We start from the raw sequence: 17,470 nt of genomic DNA, 5'->3' as shown, positions 1-17,470 counted from the left end.
TGTGCTTGAAGCCACCCTTGCATCATTTTGTTTGACAGAGAAGCCTCTCTCACATTGAAAGCCTAGAGCATTTAGCTTCAGGTTATGCTCCAAGGAGGGTAAGGGGCAAGAGAAGCCTGCACCTGTAAGATTCAAAACCCAAATCCTAGGCTGGGTTCTGCCTTGTACTTTCGTTTGTTAGCATTGCGTGCACAAATAAATCCTCTGACTTTGGTAGATTTCCTCCTGATTTGCACCAGCACAACTAAGTGTAGAATCAGGCTTTTTTCCCCCCTCCCAGTGAATAACAGGCATTTTGATATATTATACAAAAGCACTGATCTCCCCAGCACAACCTTATATAGCTGGTTGAGTGGAACACCACTCTAAAAATAGAAGTCTCTTTGACATTGAGGTGCCAGGCAATATGGAAACTGTTGTATTTCAAGCTGAAGTTTTGGAAAGTGCACCCTGTACTACCTTTATGAGTGTCCCACCAATGTGCAAAATGCATGACCTGGCCTATCATATCCTCTGATGAAATGAAATTTTGTTTGCAGCCAACAAGCAACAGCATTTAAAAAATGAATAATAAAAAAGAAGAGCACAGTGTTGGCAAAAGAGTCTGGATTTACAGTCTTTGAGACTACAGCCCTCTCTTTTTTTCTGCACAACAGATACAGAACTACCACCCTATATCCAGCTTTCTCAGGCTACCATTTCTCAGAACTGGGGGGATCCTGGCATGGATTGAGAGGACATATAACAGACAAAAAGAGTATCTGTCCTGATAACCTGTAACCGTATCCCCCCATGCTGCCACAGACATTTAGGTGCCCTCCATGAACACAAAAAGGGCAGATCTGAATGATCTTGCAATGGAGAGAGAATCTCTACAACATCTAAGCTTGGCTGTTAAAAATAAGGCTGTATGAAGGTAGTGACTGGAATTGAGTCAGAGGTGGAGAAAAGTATCCAAGAAGTCTGAACTTCTCTCTGGCTGCAATTTTTGTGGTTGGAGGGGAAGGAGCGGGAGAGTGTGGGGAGAAAAATAAGGAGACCACTAACAGGAAAATAATCTGTGATAGCTAAAATGAGACCTTCTATTTAATCCTCTGGAAATGCATATTTGAATGGGCCTTGGTATTCGGCAGGGCAGGTGATATTAGGAATAAGCCAACTGAAGAAAAAGGAAAAACATTTTTTGACAAGCTTTGGCCAAACTTTTTCCTTTTTTCTTTTTAAAGTTCACAATGTGAAAAAGGGCAGTCACTTGCACAAGGCAGTAGTCAGAAGAGGCAAGAGTACTGGGCGGTGGGGAAGAGATGAGGGCCTAAGATTCAAATCTACAGTTCTTCCTAAAGTCAGCAGCTATGTATAATCAGTAGCAAGGACAAAAGTCAAACGACAAATACCAAAGGCTAGTGACAGAAGAAGGAGGTCATGAGAATAAGCCAGATCTTGCACAGTAATATCCCTTTCAGTCCATGGAGCTCTTAGTCATTACTTCCCAGTGGTAGCTCCACTCAGGAACAAGTGTGCCTGGTTGCTACCCACAGATGAACTGCACAAAACCAAGACCTAGAAGTTGAAGCCAGTTGTGATGATATAGCAAAAAGAAAAGAAAGGAAGATAACCACCATCAGGTTGTATTGGTCAAAACCATGCACACACACCCTTATAAGGACTATTCTTTTCCATGGCCATCGTGTAATCTTACACATTCACTGTATTTTTAAAGTATTGTATTTCTTAATTAACAACTCAACTGTAAATGAATCTTAAGCTCTTAAACCAGAGGTATCAAACATAGGGCCCATTGACCAAATCTGGGCCAGAGAGCTGCTCTATCCAGCTGTCTGGCCTATCAACATGGACCCTTGTCAGGGACCCAGCATGGAGTAGCCTGCTACAGAATCTGGGCTTTTGGGCCCTGGTGGAGTTGGCCATCAGTAGCAGAAGGGCAGGAAAGGGTTGACACAGCTCTGGTTGTGCTCTAGCTGCTTTGCTGATCACTACTGCCATGGCCCTATCTCACCCCCCCGCTGTGTCCCTTATGCTATAGCCAGAGCTGGAGCTGCTGTTGCCTGCTCTGGTCCTGAGCTGGAACTGCCACCACCACATCAGCTTCCTCATTCCACAGTCCAGATCTGTCCAGCAAGAAGCCCTGCATTTCAGGGGCATTAAGTGAGTCTGACACCTCTGGCTTAAATCCTTATGAGAAGAGACAGGCCATGATTTGGACCATACTCAATAAGAGTGGTTCTTACAGTCCCCACTAATTCCAGACCTGAGCATTTTATGTCTGGTTTGGCAGAGGTAAGTGTCTGGGTGGCATTGTAGTAAACCAAGCTATTGTATAATTTCTTGGAGGATGAACCAACTAATAAATGAAGCCTTTCAACAACCATATGAAGGAAGTAGGCAAGGAAGTGTGATCTAGTTTACAAACTGGCTTCCTGCAGTTCACAGGAAAGTTGTCTACTTTTTAAAGTTAGAACTTGATATTAAAACAATGCAAAAGGTTGCATGGGCATACTTATTTCTGTTTAAATCAAGCTTATATTAGTTTTGCATTGATCAGTTAGGAACGAGTTTAAAACAAATGAAATGAAAGTATTTCACTGAAGCTGAAAATAAGTGTTTCTTCCCAGGGATTTGTCTCTATACCAGGTTAAAAGACAATTGTGTGAAACCTGTGCAAGTTCTATGCATAGACGAGTCATGAGAGAGACTAAGGGTCTAGTATTAGAAACATATCCATAGTTTTGGGTGGAAAGATATGGAGGCAGAGTGGTTTAAGGCATCAATTTAACCCACTCTAGATTCTGCCAAAGGCCACCTTCCAATTTACCCAACTGTGAATAGGCACCTTGTCATTTGGGTTGGGGAGATGGAGATAGCCAGATTTGATATCAGCCACATCCATCCTTTGTGTGCTGCCGTCTACAGAAATTAGTATACTCAAGTAATCACAGTAGCTCAATGGACTGCTAGACTTAAGTGAACATTTTAGACCTAGGGTTAGAGTCTTTACAATTTTGGCTAACTGTTTCAGCATGGACAACCACAATCAGCAGCTACATTTGGAGGCCTGAGCCTACATGACTTGCTTAAGGGCTTGGTTTAGGAAGTGTGTGTTAGAGGCAGTGGCAGGACAGGGCCTAGAGTCTGAGTGCTCCAATTCCAAGTTACTTGCTTAAATCAACCATGTAAATTGCTTTAGTATAGCACCCTTGAAGAGATACATCCCTTGAAGATTTATCTTATATTTTTCAAAACCATATTGCTATGTTCTAATTACATTTTATTATCAGCCCTACCAACATGAGGTACCAGAAGATGAGAAGCCTAACTAAAAACACCCGTCTCCTGGGTTCATTGACCTCCTATGAAAGGCACGCACATATGGCAAGCTCACACTTGTAAGTTGGGTCATGATCTCCCTGCAAGTTCCATCCTTTTGAGCAATCAGGGGTTTGAGGCTGATGAACATTTGAATTCCCAGCTGACTCACGAGAAAAAAAAAAGCTCTCAGGGAGAGCCCTGGGATGATGGTACAAGAGGCGTATTGCTTGAGTGTGTGCCAATGCATACAATGTTTACACTTTTGCTAGGGGAGTTTTCTGCTTTTAGAGTCAAAATTGTTAAATCTAGCTGCTAGCCTCAATTTGAAAAAATGCAGAGGTGCGAGCAGCTCCTGCCTCCTAACTGGACCTGAAAAGTTTTTTTTTACAGAAAAACCAGGAAAGGGACAGAACACACCCAGTGTCATCTTTCATAACAAGCATTGAACATGAAGGAGTTCAGCAAGAACCTCAGTCAAGTTTCAAGCAAACATGAAAAAATCATGTGAAGCCTATGTGATTTTTGTTTGGCTTGAAATGCAACTAAGCAAAAATGAGTAGGTTTGGCTGAGTTGCACTTTCAAACGTAAAACCATAGGTAAGGGATTATAGAGTCACTCAAACATAAACTGGGGGATGAAAATTCTTTATGAAGCCCTGTGAAATGAAACTATCAAGTTTCACAAACAAGCACCCCTTTAAAGTTCAGAGGGTTTGACAAACTGGCTAAATTTTACAGGGGGATGGTCTCTCATCTTTGAGCAGTCTGGATCCAGCATTTTGTTTCACATTCATCCTATGACTTCCAGTCTTGTCGCTTTGGTTTTTTAGAGCTGTCTATTGTAGCTGATATTCTCTTCAAGAAAACCCCATTGCGTATCTCTGTATATTAGCTAGTATACAGTAGTATTCTTTCACTAAGCCTATTCCTTAAGAAGCTGCCAACTTGGAGCTTCACAGTGATCTGACTAGTGCAAGCCTGGGTTTCAGAGCACTGTGCAAACACAGCTGCTTTTAATATTGTAATATTAACTGAAGTGAGACAAAACTTCTCGTCCTTACCTCGTGGTTTTTTAGTTTAGATTGAAATGCTGCCTGGGCAGTGAGGCAAGCAACCAAAAAAATCCAACATTTCATCTGTTTTTCAGTATTACATAGCAACATCATTGACAGTGATAACTGTGATCATCAGAGAAAAGGAGACCTATAAAACACATGGGTTCTCACCATGCTGCTTTTCTATTACTTCTGTACATATGGACACATGCCATATTTGTATATTTGCGAATTCATGATGACACAATGGTATGGGACTGCCATTTTTTGGAAGTGGACACAGAAGGTGGCATAAGGATTTAATTGTAGCTGTTGTTGGACTAGTTTTGAATTAAGGATCAAGCATGGTATCTCTTTTATTTGGGCTTGTAACAGGAAACCTCCTATGTCAACAGAATTTGGAAACATGACTGATGGAGTGAAAATGAGACTGGAGAGGCACATAGGAGTAATTGATACAGGATATGAACGCAAGACTGAGCAGGTCTGAGGGAGTGCATATTGGGAGCTGAGTGGCTCCTTTGCCTGCTAGTCAGATGAATTTATGGTCAGCATATCATTAATTAGGAATGAGTTAGTCAGGAAAATTAGCATGTGGTGCAAGCAGCAGATGGTAGCAGGAACCATTGCATTACACAAACATGCTCTTGGGATGCAACCGAGTAGAGAACAATGATTTCCAGAAATTGCTTCATAGATTCATAGATGTTAGAGTTGGAAGGGACTTCAATAGATCATTGAGTCTAACCCCCTGCATAGACAGGAAAGTGCTGGGTTCAGATGACCCCAGCCAGATGCCCATCCAGCCTACTCCTGAAGACCCCCAGGGTAAGGGAGAGCACCACCTCCCTTGGCCACTCTGACTGTGAAGAAGTTCCTCCTAATGTCCAGTCTAAATCTGCTCTCTGCTAGCTTATGGCCATTATTTCTTGTGGCCCCCCAGGGGCGCCTTGGTGAGTAGAGCCTCACCAATTCCCTTCTGTGCCCCCATGATGAATTTATAGGCAGCCACAAGGTCGCCTCTCAACCTTCTCTTGCGGAGGCTGAAGAGGTCCAGGTGCCTTACATTCTCCTCGTAGGGCTTGGCCTGCAAGCCCTTAACCAGTGCTTAATGATAGTACAGTGCTTACCATGATCAGGCGTCTGCATCCTCAGGCTTCCACTGTTCCAACACAATTGCACCCTTTTCCAGGAAAAAAAAAGCAACAGGAAAAAAAAATCCATTTCAGTGGACTTACTCTAAAGGCTCACAATGAAAAAAATGAAGGGGGATTCAACTCCCCCTCCTGGGCTGAAAGCAGAACAGTTCCTTTTCCTTCCTTGGCTGAGTGAAATCAACTCTCCCTCTTCCCTGTCTAGTAAAATAACATGAAGGACAAACTGAAAAGAAGCTGGCAGTAGTACCTGATTAACAAGCTATGAGACTCCACATTTTTCCAGCTTATTGGTGGATATTCACTGGCTCCTGGCAGTTTGTTCTGCTTTCTACAGGAATATTTTTCTCCCTGTGTGTTCCCATCCTTTTCCAGAATTAAAGAGCAGGCAAAAGAGGATGCAGTGCCACTCATCACCTGCATTCATAAAAATATTCAAGTGTCAAACTTGATTCCAGTTTTGAATGGTTTTAATGAATGGTGTGGAGCCTGGAACCTCAATCCAAACAGTCTTGAACACTAACCCAATCACAGAGCAAAAACCTATGCTTGGCATCATCTCAGAAAGCTACAAGTGATGAATCCATCCTAAAGGTGTTGATTTAAAGACCTGACAGAATTCAAAAACTGCCAGAATATGTCTATCTGGTCCACTGTCCTATATCTGCATAATAGCAGTACCTGGTATTTCAGAGGAAGAAAAACCCAGAAGTGATTAACAGTGGAATATATAAGCTGCCCAGATAAAAGATATTTTTTCTAACTCCCTCTTTGGCTTAAGTGGTAACACATGAATGTTTATATTCTTTGTAGCTGTGGGTTTTTTAATTGCTTCAATTCTATATAAACTACTGACTGGTTTTATTATCCATGCAAACATCCCAAACTTTGGTGAATCTGCTGGGAGATTCAGGAGACGGGGAGTCACTATTCCCCCGTGCACTGCCAGGAGTTACCAGGAATAACGGTCACAAGCTGGCAGGGGGCAGGTTTAGGCTAGATATCAGGAAGCGCTACTTCACGGTCAGGGCGGCTAGGGTCTGGAACCAGCTTCCAAGAGAAGTGGTGCTGGCTCCTACCCTGGGGGTCTTTAAGAGGAGGTTGGATGAACATCTCGCTGGTGTCGTTTGACCCCAGTATTATTTCCTGCCATGGTGGGGGGTCGGACTAGATGATCTACTCAGGTCCCTTCCGACCCTAGAAACTATGAAACTATGCTAAGCTCTTAGCCTCAGTATTTTGGCCAATGAATAATTTAGGATTGTGCCTTAATGAAATATGCTATAAAGGCCTATGTCTGGGCTGTATATCAGCAAGTTATGCTGAGCAAGACTCCTCACAGATAGCGGTGCTTGACTATTATTTAAGCACCAATAAACATTTCAATTCTAAGGCTAGAAAGAACTGTTAGATCAGGGGTTGGCAACCTATGGCCCGTGAGCTGGATCTGACCTGCAGAACCATTTGTTCCAGCTTGTGGAAGTAGGGCTTCAGCAGCATTCAGCAGTATGAAACTCTGGCTGCAGTTGCTTTCTCTGTGATACTGGTGGGAAAAGCGTTGGCTGCAAGTAGGTCTTAGCACTCAGCCACCCAACTCCTCTAACCCAAAGTAGGCCATTCAGCTGGAAAAGGTTGCCTGCTGGTGCATTGGATGACTTTACATTGGATGTCCTACATAATGTAGGACACAGTATTTCACCCAGTTATGCTTGTATGGCACCAAATGATTTATCTTTAGCTAAAGCTAATCTTCCAGAGAAGCAACCTGCTTTGATCCAAAGACAGTAAAAGAGTGAATTCACACTCCCTTTGGTAGTTTGTTTCAATCTTTACTCTTAACAATTTCTAATGTGAATTGGAAGACATGTTATGCTTTTTCTAACTAGATTAAAGAGACCATTAGAATCTTGTGTTTTCTCCCCATGATAAAGTCTCAGTCTTTTTTATATATATATATGTGTATATATATATATACACATATATATATATAAGTTTAACAGTAAGAGACTCCTCAAAGGGCTTAATGTTAGGTATTTTTGTAACCCTTGATTCATAGGGTCAATTTTTCAATATTCAGTTCTTCACGTATCCAAAGATCACCTTAACCTTTTCAGCCACAATATTATGTTGAGTTGCTTGTCTACTGCAACACTGAAATTTCTTTCCTGAATTCAATCCACTCTCTGTAGTTATGATAAGCAATCTTTTATCCCCCTAAATATATGGCCTTGTATTTAGCTATATTAGCATTTTTTACCATTTTGTTTGAAGGAATGGGAATTTCTGGAGCCCCAAGTTTTCTACCAGTAGGTGAAGAAGTAGCTGGACCTTGTGGGAGAACATGTATCCAGGGTGCAAGGCTTCCACTCTTTGTCCTGAAGAGGGAGGATCTTGAAGAGGGTCTTATCTCTAGCTCTTGCTACTTTCAAGATTACCTGAATCCAGGAGTTCACCCTTCCTGTGCCTGCTCCCTGCCTGGCCCTCCTGGATGACCCTGACAGACCGGGGACTCCAGCAGCATCTCCAAGGTGTGACCATAGCAGCTGCAGTGTTACCTGATATGGCCTGAACTCCCTGCGCTTTGGTTGCTGCTTTGATGATTACTAAATAGAAGGCTACATGCAACTTGTGCACAACTACACGTGCAACAAAATCTTGATGATAGGTTCATCAGCCCATCAGACAAAGTACAGCAAGAAGGAAAGGACTATTTCCTATGTGGGAAGTACCTAATGCTTCAAAGGCACTGCCAGAAATAAAGGATAATTAATAATAGTGGTGCAGACAAGCATTGTTGCAAAGCCACCAGCGTAGTTATTCCTATTATTGTCATGAAAGCCTGCTCAGAACAAGGTTAGACAACTCAGTAAAAGTCTCTAAGTTCTACCTATTCTAGCAATGGTAGAAATGCTTCACTAGAGTCACTCTATTTCTAGTAGCAGTTGCGTTGATAGGGACACTGCAGTTTTACTGTACGTTAAACCAAAGCAGTCTCCTGTCTGGAGAACCTTTGAGCACCTGTAAGGACGGCATCTGGTGAAGGAAAAAGATTTGTGACATTACCTGAACAATAAAACACCCACACTTTTCTGTCTCTCTAAAGGAGACTGAAAGAGACCACAAGATGAACACGATCTTGTTCATCCAACAATGCGATACCACAGCTGGCAAAGCAAACAAAATTCTGGCTCGCATCTACCAATGCATCTTGAGCAAGACCCAGGACGTTGCAGCTCAAGTACTGCATCCAATTTTGGGCTCCACAACTTAGGAAGGACGTGGAGAAGCTTGACAGAGTCCAGAGGAGAGCCACACACATGATCAGAGGGCAAGAGAACAGGCCTTATGAAGAGAGGTTGTGAGCTATGAGACTCTTCAGCCTGGAGAAGTGCAGGCCCAGGGGTGAAATGGTGGCAGCCTGTAAGTACATAAGGGATGTGCATCAGGATCTGGGGGAACACCTGTTCACCAGAGCGCCCCAAGGGATGGCAAGGTCCAATGGTCACAGACTCCTGCAAGACCATTTTAGGCTGGACATAAGGAAAAACTTCTTTACTGTCTGAGCCCCCAAGGCCTGGAAGGTGCAAGCACCTACTCTGGACACGTTCAAGATACATTTGGATGTTTATCTTGCTGGGATCCTTTGACCACAGCTGACTTCCTGCCCCTGGGGCAGGGGGCTGGACCCGATGATCTTACGAGGTCCCTTCCAGCCCTAATGTCTATGAAATCTATGAACTCTATGAAATTTAATTATTCTGCCTTTTTTGAAGGGGGTGAAATAGCAGAAAGGGACATACAGCTGCTGTATCAATAAAGTTCACTAGGAGTGAAAAATTATGCAGCAGGTCATGGATAGAGAAGGTAATAGAAAAGTGAAGCAATAGAGTATAACAGGGATGGGTACTCTACAGTGTGGCTGTATGTTCATTATTCATTGTGAAGTCACAAGTTCTTCAAACCAAAAGTAGTACTCAGAGTAAGTAGTGTGGCCTTTTGTCATGTAAAGTATGAAACTTTAATATAGCTCCCCCTAAAAAAAACATGCAGTAAAACACCAAACACCATGTAACATTAATAAAAGCAGAGCTGCAAGTTCATCTTGTACAATGTCTTTTAGCATAAGGCCAAGCCTTAATGTAACACACAGAGCTCACTTTTGGGAAATTTGCTGTGTCGTCGACATACCAGATCAATATTTTGGAAGTTATTACCTCATCCCTTCTTCAGTTACTAGTCTTGGATTTCAGCCAGAGAAATAGGGAGCCATTAGCAAGATGATAGCAGGTACAGATTTTGGAAACTCGAGCAAGCTTTTCCTTCCACTGAGGTCAGTCTGCTCTCTGGCTTCAGGCAACAAAAATCATCCTTTGATTCATAAATATTCGACCTGTACCTTTACTCTACTCTGGCAGCATATGTATAATTTTTCAGCATGACCACGGCTTGATTGATTTGTACTAAAACATGGTGTTTCTGAACTATGTCTGCAATACACATAGGTGCAATGCTTTTCGTGATATATACTAGCCTCCCACGTGGATAAGGGAAGAAGGGTTGGTTCAAGCTACAAAAGGATGATATCTAAAAGTAAAGTATATAACTTTCCTATGATCCTAAAACTTAGGTATCAGAAAAACTGTGGACAAGGATGTACACACAGCATCCTACATCTCTCTGCTGCTCTACTGTTGCCTTATGTTTAAAGACCTAGCAGGAAAGAGTAATATTTTAAATGTAAATGTATTACAGGTGAAAACCATCTTTACAAATGGGGGAATTATGCAGTTCTCCTTCTCTAGCCTGCCCTTTTCTTTTTCTAGTCTGATTTTCTCAAATTCCTAATACAAATGTTTTAGGAAGAGATCAAAGATAAAGGAACTTGCCAACTTCAGAGTATAAATGATCCTGGACTGCCTCCTGTATATTATTGTTATCTCCCAAGGGAATTTTAAAAGGAATGTCAGGGTCTAGAGTCAATTTAACATGCTGGCCCTTAGCTCTAGCTGGTGTTGCTACCAATCTAATCAAGCTCCTCCTATCTACAGATTCACCAGACTCCTGTGTTCAATCCCTACCTCTGGGGCCAGTGTGAACTAACTATACCTCTGGAGTCTGAGCAAAATCCATGCCTGGATCCTGATACCCTATCAGAGTGCAGATCATCAATCTCTTTCCTAAGACTGGGAGCTGCACTCCAATTCCCTACTGCCAACCCCCAAAACTTCTCCGTAGCTTAAACACACCCTCTCCCTGAGATGCAGCTATGTTCACAACATGCTCTTCAGAGGCGGAAGAAGGAGAGCAAAGCTTTGCATGAGGTTCTAAAACACCATCACTCAGTACCGAGTTGTACAGCTGTAGGCTCAATATACATTTTTTGTCTACATTTGTATATCCATTTACCTTCCTCAGTTTCCTTACCACTTTGGAGCTGTGGTCATTTCATCTGAGCACATAGAGAATTCTTTTCTTATAGCGTGTCTCCTGTATCAAGGAGTCTTTCCATTAGCTTAATTCACCTTAGCTGACTGTGGCTGGTCCAACAATTAAATGAGGCCCTTCCTGCTACGAAAGGTTCCTACCCAATGTTTCCAGGGCATCCCATTTCCAGTCTTGCTTTTGTGAATATGTTTATGCCTATTGGTCAGCTCTGCCTTTTTGTCCTCTCCAAATTCCATTTTTGCAGGCAAGTAAGGAAAAATTAATAAATGCTGTTTCCCAGCATGCAATGACCCCCTCAGCATACTAGTGATCTGATGAAAACCCAGCTGTTAAAATAAGAGAGGCTTCATTGTCCCTAGTTTGGCATACACGAACAACACAAGTTTTTGTTAACAGAAGTGGATACACAGACATGTTCTATGATACAACAGTTTTCAGTCACAACCTCATAACAGTTACAAACATGTGTAAGCTGTAGATAGACATTTTTCCCAAATTCTTCCCAGGTGTAACCTGGCCTTGCTATATTGATTTCATACCAGCTGAGAATATAGCTTTCCAGTGGAAGACTGATGTAGCCACTGGCTTTTTTTAGGCTCTCTAGGGACTTAACAAGTTCAATTTGGTCAGTAACAAATCTCTTTAGGCAAATTAGCAATTTTGAAACAATCAGTAACTGTAGTTGGGGCTTTCCAGCTGCTGTATCTGGCATTACCACACACACCCACTTATTGTTAAATCAAGACAATCTGTGATTTTATTATGGTACCACCTAACAGTTGCTTCCCCTTCATGCTCCCTTAACAATTTCAAATATATGGTCTTCTGGTACTTGCTAGTCACTTAGTTCTGTATACATCCTGGGCCAAAATCTCTTCTGGTGTTAATTCTATGAACATCAATAGAGTAAGTCCAGCAAGGAATTCGAGTTAGTCCAGCAAGTCCCTCTAAGCAATGAATCATAGTCTGCAGAGTGAGTGACAAGAGGCACCACAGCTTTCAGAGATGCTGATTTATAGCCTAGCTGGGCAAGGGACAGAAATTACACATAAACTGGTATAAGTGATCATAAACTGGTTCAAATCTGTAACCCAACAGAAATTCAATGCACATAAACTGCATTCAAAATGGCTAAACCTGGATTAAGATAAACCCAGATGGATGTAGTATCAGACTTGACTGATTTAAATCAGTTTATTGAACTTCTGTCCCACACCTTCTCCAGATTCAAGCTAACTCATAGTCCCCCAGTGTGCGCCCCCTTGCAGGGCAGGTGGGCTAGCTTGGGCCCAAGCTGTTTGCTCCAACCGAGTAGGGAGGTGTGCTCTAGCACTTCTCCCCACAACTTCTGGCCTGGGACACTACAGACATGTGACTGCATTTCTGGAATCAAAAGTGAATGTCTGTTCACTTGCTTATCAATTCAATCTACACAGCTTAGACTAACCTGCAAAGATTGAATTGGTTCAGCCTCGGGCTTGTTGACTGTCTGTACTTAGCACTGGAGACTGGTAGATTGTTGGCTGCGGACAAGAGATAGAAGATGGACCAAATGTGGGCATTTAGCATTATAAATACTATTTTAAATAGTGACAGGATTGGAGATAAAGAGGAGGAGGAGACCAGAAGGGGTAAAAACAAGACAAAGGATTGGAAAGGTTAATAATTCGGTCATGTGATAGTATATGTTGTGCTTTTTTTGTGTCATCCCTAATGCAGCTATGCGGTCATGTAATTAGCACAACCTTGTTTCTAAAATATCTGTAGCTAACACTATAAAAGTATGACCTGTAATATAATAGCAATTACAAAGTCTACCCTCAAGTACAGCAGGCAGGTTTAGGGCTCAAGGACAGTGAAGATATTGCAAGTCTAACATAGCTTCTCATGCTAGTGTCCACAGAAGGTCCACAGTTGGTTCAGTGCAGAGGAGCAGCTCATGCTGCACCATATTATTTGTAGTTCAGTAGCATGCCTGTGTGCCTGGTAGAGTTGTATGCCCATAAGAAAATTCAGACTATGCTTTGAAGAGAGGACTGTGCTCAGGCATGGATCCAGGAAGCATTCTGTAGTACTTAGGGTAACAAAGGTAACAATTCCCTGAGTAGTCACTACTCCCATGAATACCCCTTGCAGAACTACTCGTATAAGTAAAACAATGTGCAGCTCACCACTTGCCATTTCAAGGCAGGCAGCATACAACAGCCAGGGGACCTAGTTAAGATTAAAATGGAAGCCATTTCCAGAGGTTGACTGGCAATGAAAATAACCAAAAGCAGCAAGCCCATGGCTTGCTCTATTGTCAGACATTTTGTTTAGTCCTTTTCACCTATGCAACATGAAAATAAGGCATCACATTAAAGCACGTTAAAGCAGGCAAGTAGAGATTTCTGATTTGGTAGCATTTGGTCCTGGTAAAAAAAACTACACAAAATGAAGGCAATGGAGAACCATGCCTGTTTTGCCTGGAGACAGGCATTGTTTTATATTTCTACATCAGTAGTGCAACTAGGGTGGAGCGACCAGGGCAGCTGCTCTGCATGGTGACTTTGATGGCCTCGGCATAGGACCCACTGTCCATGTGAGCACTTCTCCATTATGGAATTCAGAGCATTCAAGAATATCTGCTTGGAACAGTTCAGCACAAAAGCAGGAGCCGTGCCAAAAACCAGAACTGAGGAGCACTGCAGACATGCAGTAAGCATAGTCAGTCTTCTCTCTTGATTTTGAGTTCAGTCAGACTATTCACATAAGGGACAGTCTGTGAGTAAGCATTAAAAAAATCAGGCCCTCCTAAACTCTGTGTCTGTCTAGATGCAGGTCAGGTTCATTTTCTACTGCAATATTTTTAGTTCTCCCATTTCTTATGAATCAGAGAGCACTAATATATTTTAATAGTTTGTTCCATTCAGTATTTCCGTTTCCTGCACACAGAATGACATCCCGTGCTGTGCATTGTTAATTCTATTGAACAGAGAGGTAATTTGTTAATACACTTAAATAGTTTTGCTAGCCTGTGCATTTGCTGGTGGGGGGTGGGTAATATAATAATGGAGGAGATGGAATTTTATAATATTTTTAGCATAAGAGAAAAGAGATTGCAGGGAACATAGGCAAAGTACAGATGTTCAAAAAAGCCCCTGACAGAAACAGTTTAACTTACAGTGCTTTACTCAAAGTGGGAGTAAGTTCGAGTGGGAGCCAACTGAACAGACGGTTGCTGTGTGGTGGGAGGGGCTCGCCATCTGGCCACACTGGCCACTGCGGGTGCTCCAGCACACCTCACAGGAGGCTGCCAGAGTGGCCCCTCTCCCCAGCCTCACCCTGCCCTGCCAGCTGGTGATTGTCAGCAGCAGTTCGGGGGCAGGTGGGAGAGAATGGAGCCACTCCACCACAAGCATCCTCCCACAACTCGATAGCTGAGGTCTCAGGGGGGTGGGCTGGATCCACACAAGGGGGTTTCCAGCCTTTTGACAATTACAGTCAGCAGCTGCAATGCAGCCCAGTGGGGGCTGCTGCAGGCAAAGCCGGGAAGTCAAATCTCTTGCTAGTCTGTGTTCATGCAGCAGTCCTGGCCAAGCAGAGGCATGCTGCATCCTGGCTGCATCCTGACGTCCCTCCCTGCAGTCCACCCTCACACCACCAGGCTGTGGCACACCATGGGGTCAAGGCAGCTGCAGGGACAGAAACCCCACTCCCCACCCACCCTGGCTGGACAAGAGGCTGGCATCAGAGGCTGACACTGACTCAGGTTGGTGACAGCCAAGGAAGCAGGGCTGGCCCAGCACTCTGGCAGAGCAAGGGAGCTCTGCCCAAGGCTAGAGCAGCCCTGCACTATCCCACCTGAGATGGCAGCAATCATGCTTTTAAGTTAACCCTTGATGGGATCTGGCAGACAATTGATAAAGTGCTCTAAAAAAAAGCACTTTAAGTTAGTATATATCCATCCAGGGTTAACTTAGAGCAGGACTCACCATTTTTTTAAAGCCACAAATATCAGTTCTGTTACGGCTGTAAAGTGCTTTCTGTTCACTTAAAGTGCATTAAATGTAAAGTCTGTACCTAGCCAGTGACCCTAAACTAGGTACAGAGTTTCAAAAAGGCCAAGATGGATTCACACTAACTTTTACAGCTTTTTCTGAGCACCCTAGACTAGTTTGAGAGCAAACAGTACTCATGTTCACCCTTGCAGGGTGGGCACAGAGGTGGTCAGCACTGGCAGAGGCCAGCGGGCTGGGGACACTCACAAGAGGCTGCCAAAGAGTTCTGAGTCCAGACAGCAAACAAGCAGCTGGACAGCCCTGATTGGTCAGCAGGTCCCAGACCAGCCCCACCACCTGCCAGCTGTTGTCTGTCAGAGGGGGCTGCTGGAGAGGAATGGAGCTCCCACCACATGGGTGCCCAGTGGCTCCAGTCTGGGGCTCTTGGCTTCAGTCTGGGGGAGCCAAGGCTGGGGCTGTGCAGCTGTCTGATGCACTGGAAATCAGGGGGTGGGGATGGGGGGGAGTGGAACCCCCTGCCATGCAGGATCCATGCCCCCCAGCTTCCAGGCTCAGGGCTGGGGTGCCCTCCTGTACCCAACCTATACCTCACCTATGGCTCTAACCGAAACTGATTAAATCTTATACTACATCCCTCCAGGTCTTATACCAGGTTCTGCCATTTTGAAACCAGTCTATGTGTTCTGAACTTCTGTTCTGTTACAGGTTTAGACTGGTTTCTGGTCACTTATACCAGTTTATGTACAATGTCTGTACCTAACCTATGTATCTATGACATTAATTGTGGTTACTGGAACACTTTTTAGCAAAAAATCAGATGTTTGATTGGCTTACATTTAGATTTAGGATACTTACATCTATATTTACGCTGCTCGGTATTCTTTGACTCCATTCATGTAACGGACCTTAATTATTCCAGCAATCAGCAGTATTCCTGTGGTTAAAGCTCTATTAGTATTGTTATAAATAGGGACCTGCCATTTATGCCACCTAAATAAGGTGACTTTCAGCAAGTATCATATGAAATTAAATGACCCTTTTCTTTATTCTGAAGCTTCTACAAAAAAAAAGAAAGAAGAGTTCTTGTAGTCTACTATGCTTTCTTATGGCAGAGTTTTGCTTATATGCAAGTCAATCGGCTTCCTTAAGTAGTTCTGGAGCATGGGCAATTGAACTTTATGGGCACTTTTACACTTGCTCTGGGGCCAGGGAGGGGTGGCGCTTTAATAAGAGTGGGTCGGAGAGCCACTCTAATTAAAGCACCACAGCAGTGTGTCTATCACTGTCCTCATGCTTTAAAATGGCAGTGGGGCCACTTAAACTAAACTTGTCAAACAACCTTTAGTTCAAGTGCCCCCACCACCATCTGCTGGATTACCACACTCCAGCAAACTCATTTAATCAAGTCTACTCCAATGCACTGTAATTACAGCCTCCATGCTCATGTACAGGCACTGTATGGCTGAGATTTTCAAAACAGCCTAAGAAAACTAGGCACCAACCCTTCCCAGCATTGAAAGGCAATAAGAGTTTGGTGCCTAACTGCTCCTCTGAAAAATTTGGCCAAAGATTTTTGTGACTCCTTTTTAATCCAAGTGGTGTTCCATAAATTCAGGATCCTCTGGGTTGTTCCACAGTTAGGAGGTAGAACTCAGATGTTTCTTTGATGAAATCCTGTTTCCTCAGATGAAGCAGGAATCAAACAACAAGGAACAGTGTCTTTGCCTGTAATTTCAACCCCTTTTCTAGTCACCCTTTAAAATGTCACTCTCTTAGCCTCTTTCTTCTTTTATGCAGGATGACAATCAGGCTCAATCCATAACCATTTATATGACAAGCCATACCCATAACCATATTTAGCTATATCTACTTTTAGATTATTTTAAAATCAGGTAATCATGTATTCAAAATAAGAGATTTGTTTTAATCTTTGACCAAAGGCAGAATAAGCAGTATATTTGAAGAACCAACTCTGATCATATTATTCAGTCTAAATGTCTGATCCTTTTATAAAGGATGTTGACAAATTAGCAAGGGTTCAGGATGATTCAAGATTTGGAAAACTTTCATACATTCAGAGCCTTTTAGAAGTATTAATTTATTTAGTGTGTTTAAGACAAGAACAATTAAGAATAACTCACTCTTAAGTATCAGCAGGTAAGAATTATCTGTGCTCAGCTGTATGTCCTCTCCCCTCCCATTCCCTCCTTCCCCAACCCACTACTGCTGCTGTTCCCTGGCTAATCTAGGGGTTGGGGTAGGGGGAACTCCAGAGCTGCTCCTGGTCTGCTTCAACCAGGCTGCCCAGAGAGCCCAAATCAGCCTGGGACAGCAGCAGTGGTGGCAGTGGGTGGATTCACCCTCTCTTCTTGGTACCCCTAGGGTTCCCTACCAACCTGAGACCTGGCACAGGAATAGGGAACCTGTCACCTCCTTGCTGCTGCTGCTGTCCCCTGCTAAGCTGGGCTCCCTACAAAGCCCAGCTTGA

At 43.2% G+C, this 17,470-nt stretch overlaps 1 protein-coding gene across 1 annotated transcript in view; it reads left to right on the top strand.

Moving 5' to 3' along the window:
- The window catches only part of SYNPO2 (synaptopodin 2), a 143,283-nt gene that overhangs the window by 81,707 nt on the left and 44,106 nt on the right, over positions 1–17,470 (top strand). The window lies entirely within an intron of this gene.

The sequence above is a fragment of the Crocodylus siamensis genome, chromosome 2 (genome assembly GCF_052110815.1).
Source record: "Crocodylus siamensis isolate JL-2025a chromosome 2, ASM5211081v1, whole genome shotgun sequence".
In the NCBI taxonomy this organism is placed as follows: domain Eukaryota; kingdom Metazoa; phylum Chordata; order Crocodylia; family Crocodylidae; genus Crocodylus; species Crocodylus siamensis.
This window is presented reverse-complemented; position numbering and strand designations above follow the sequence as displayed.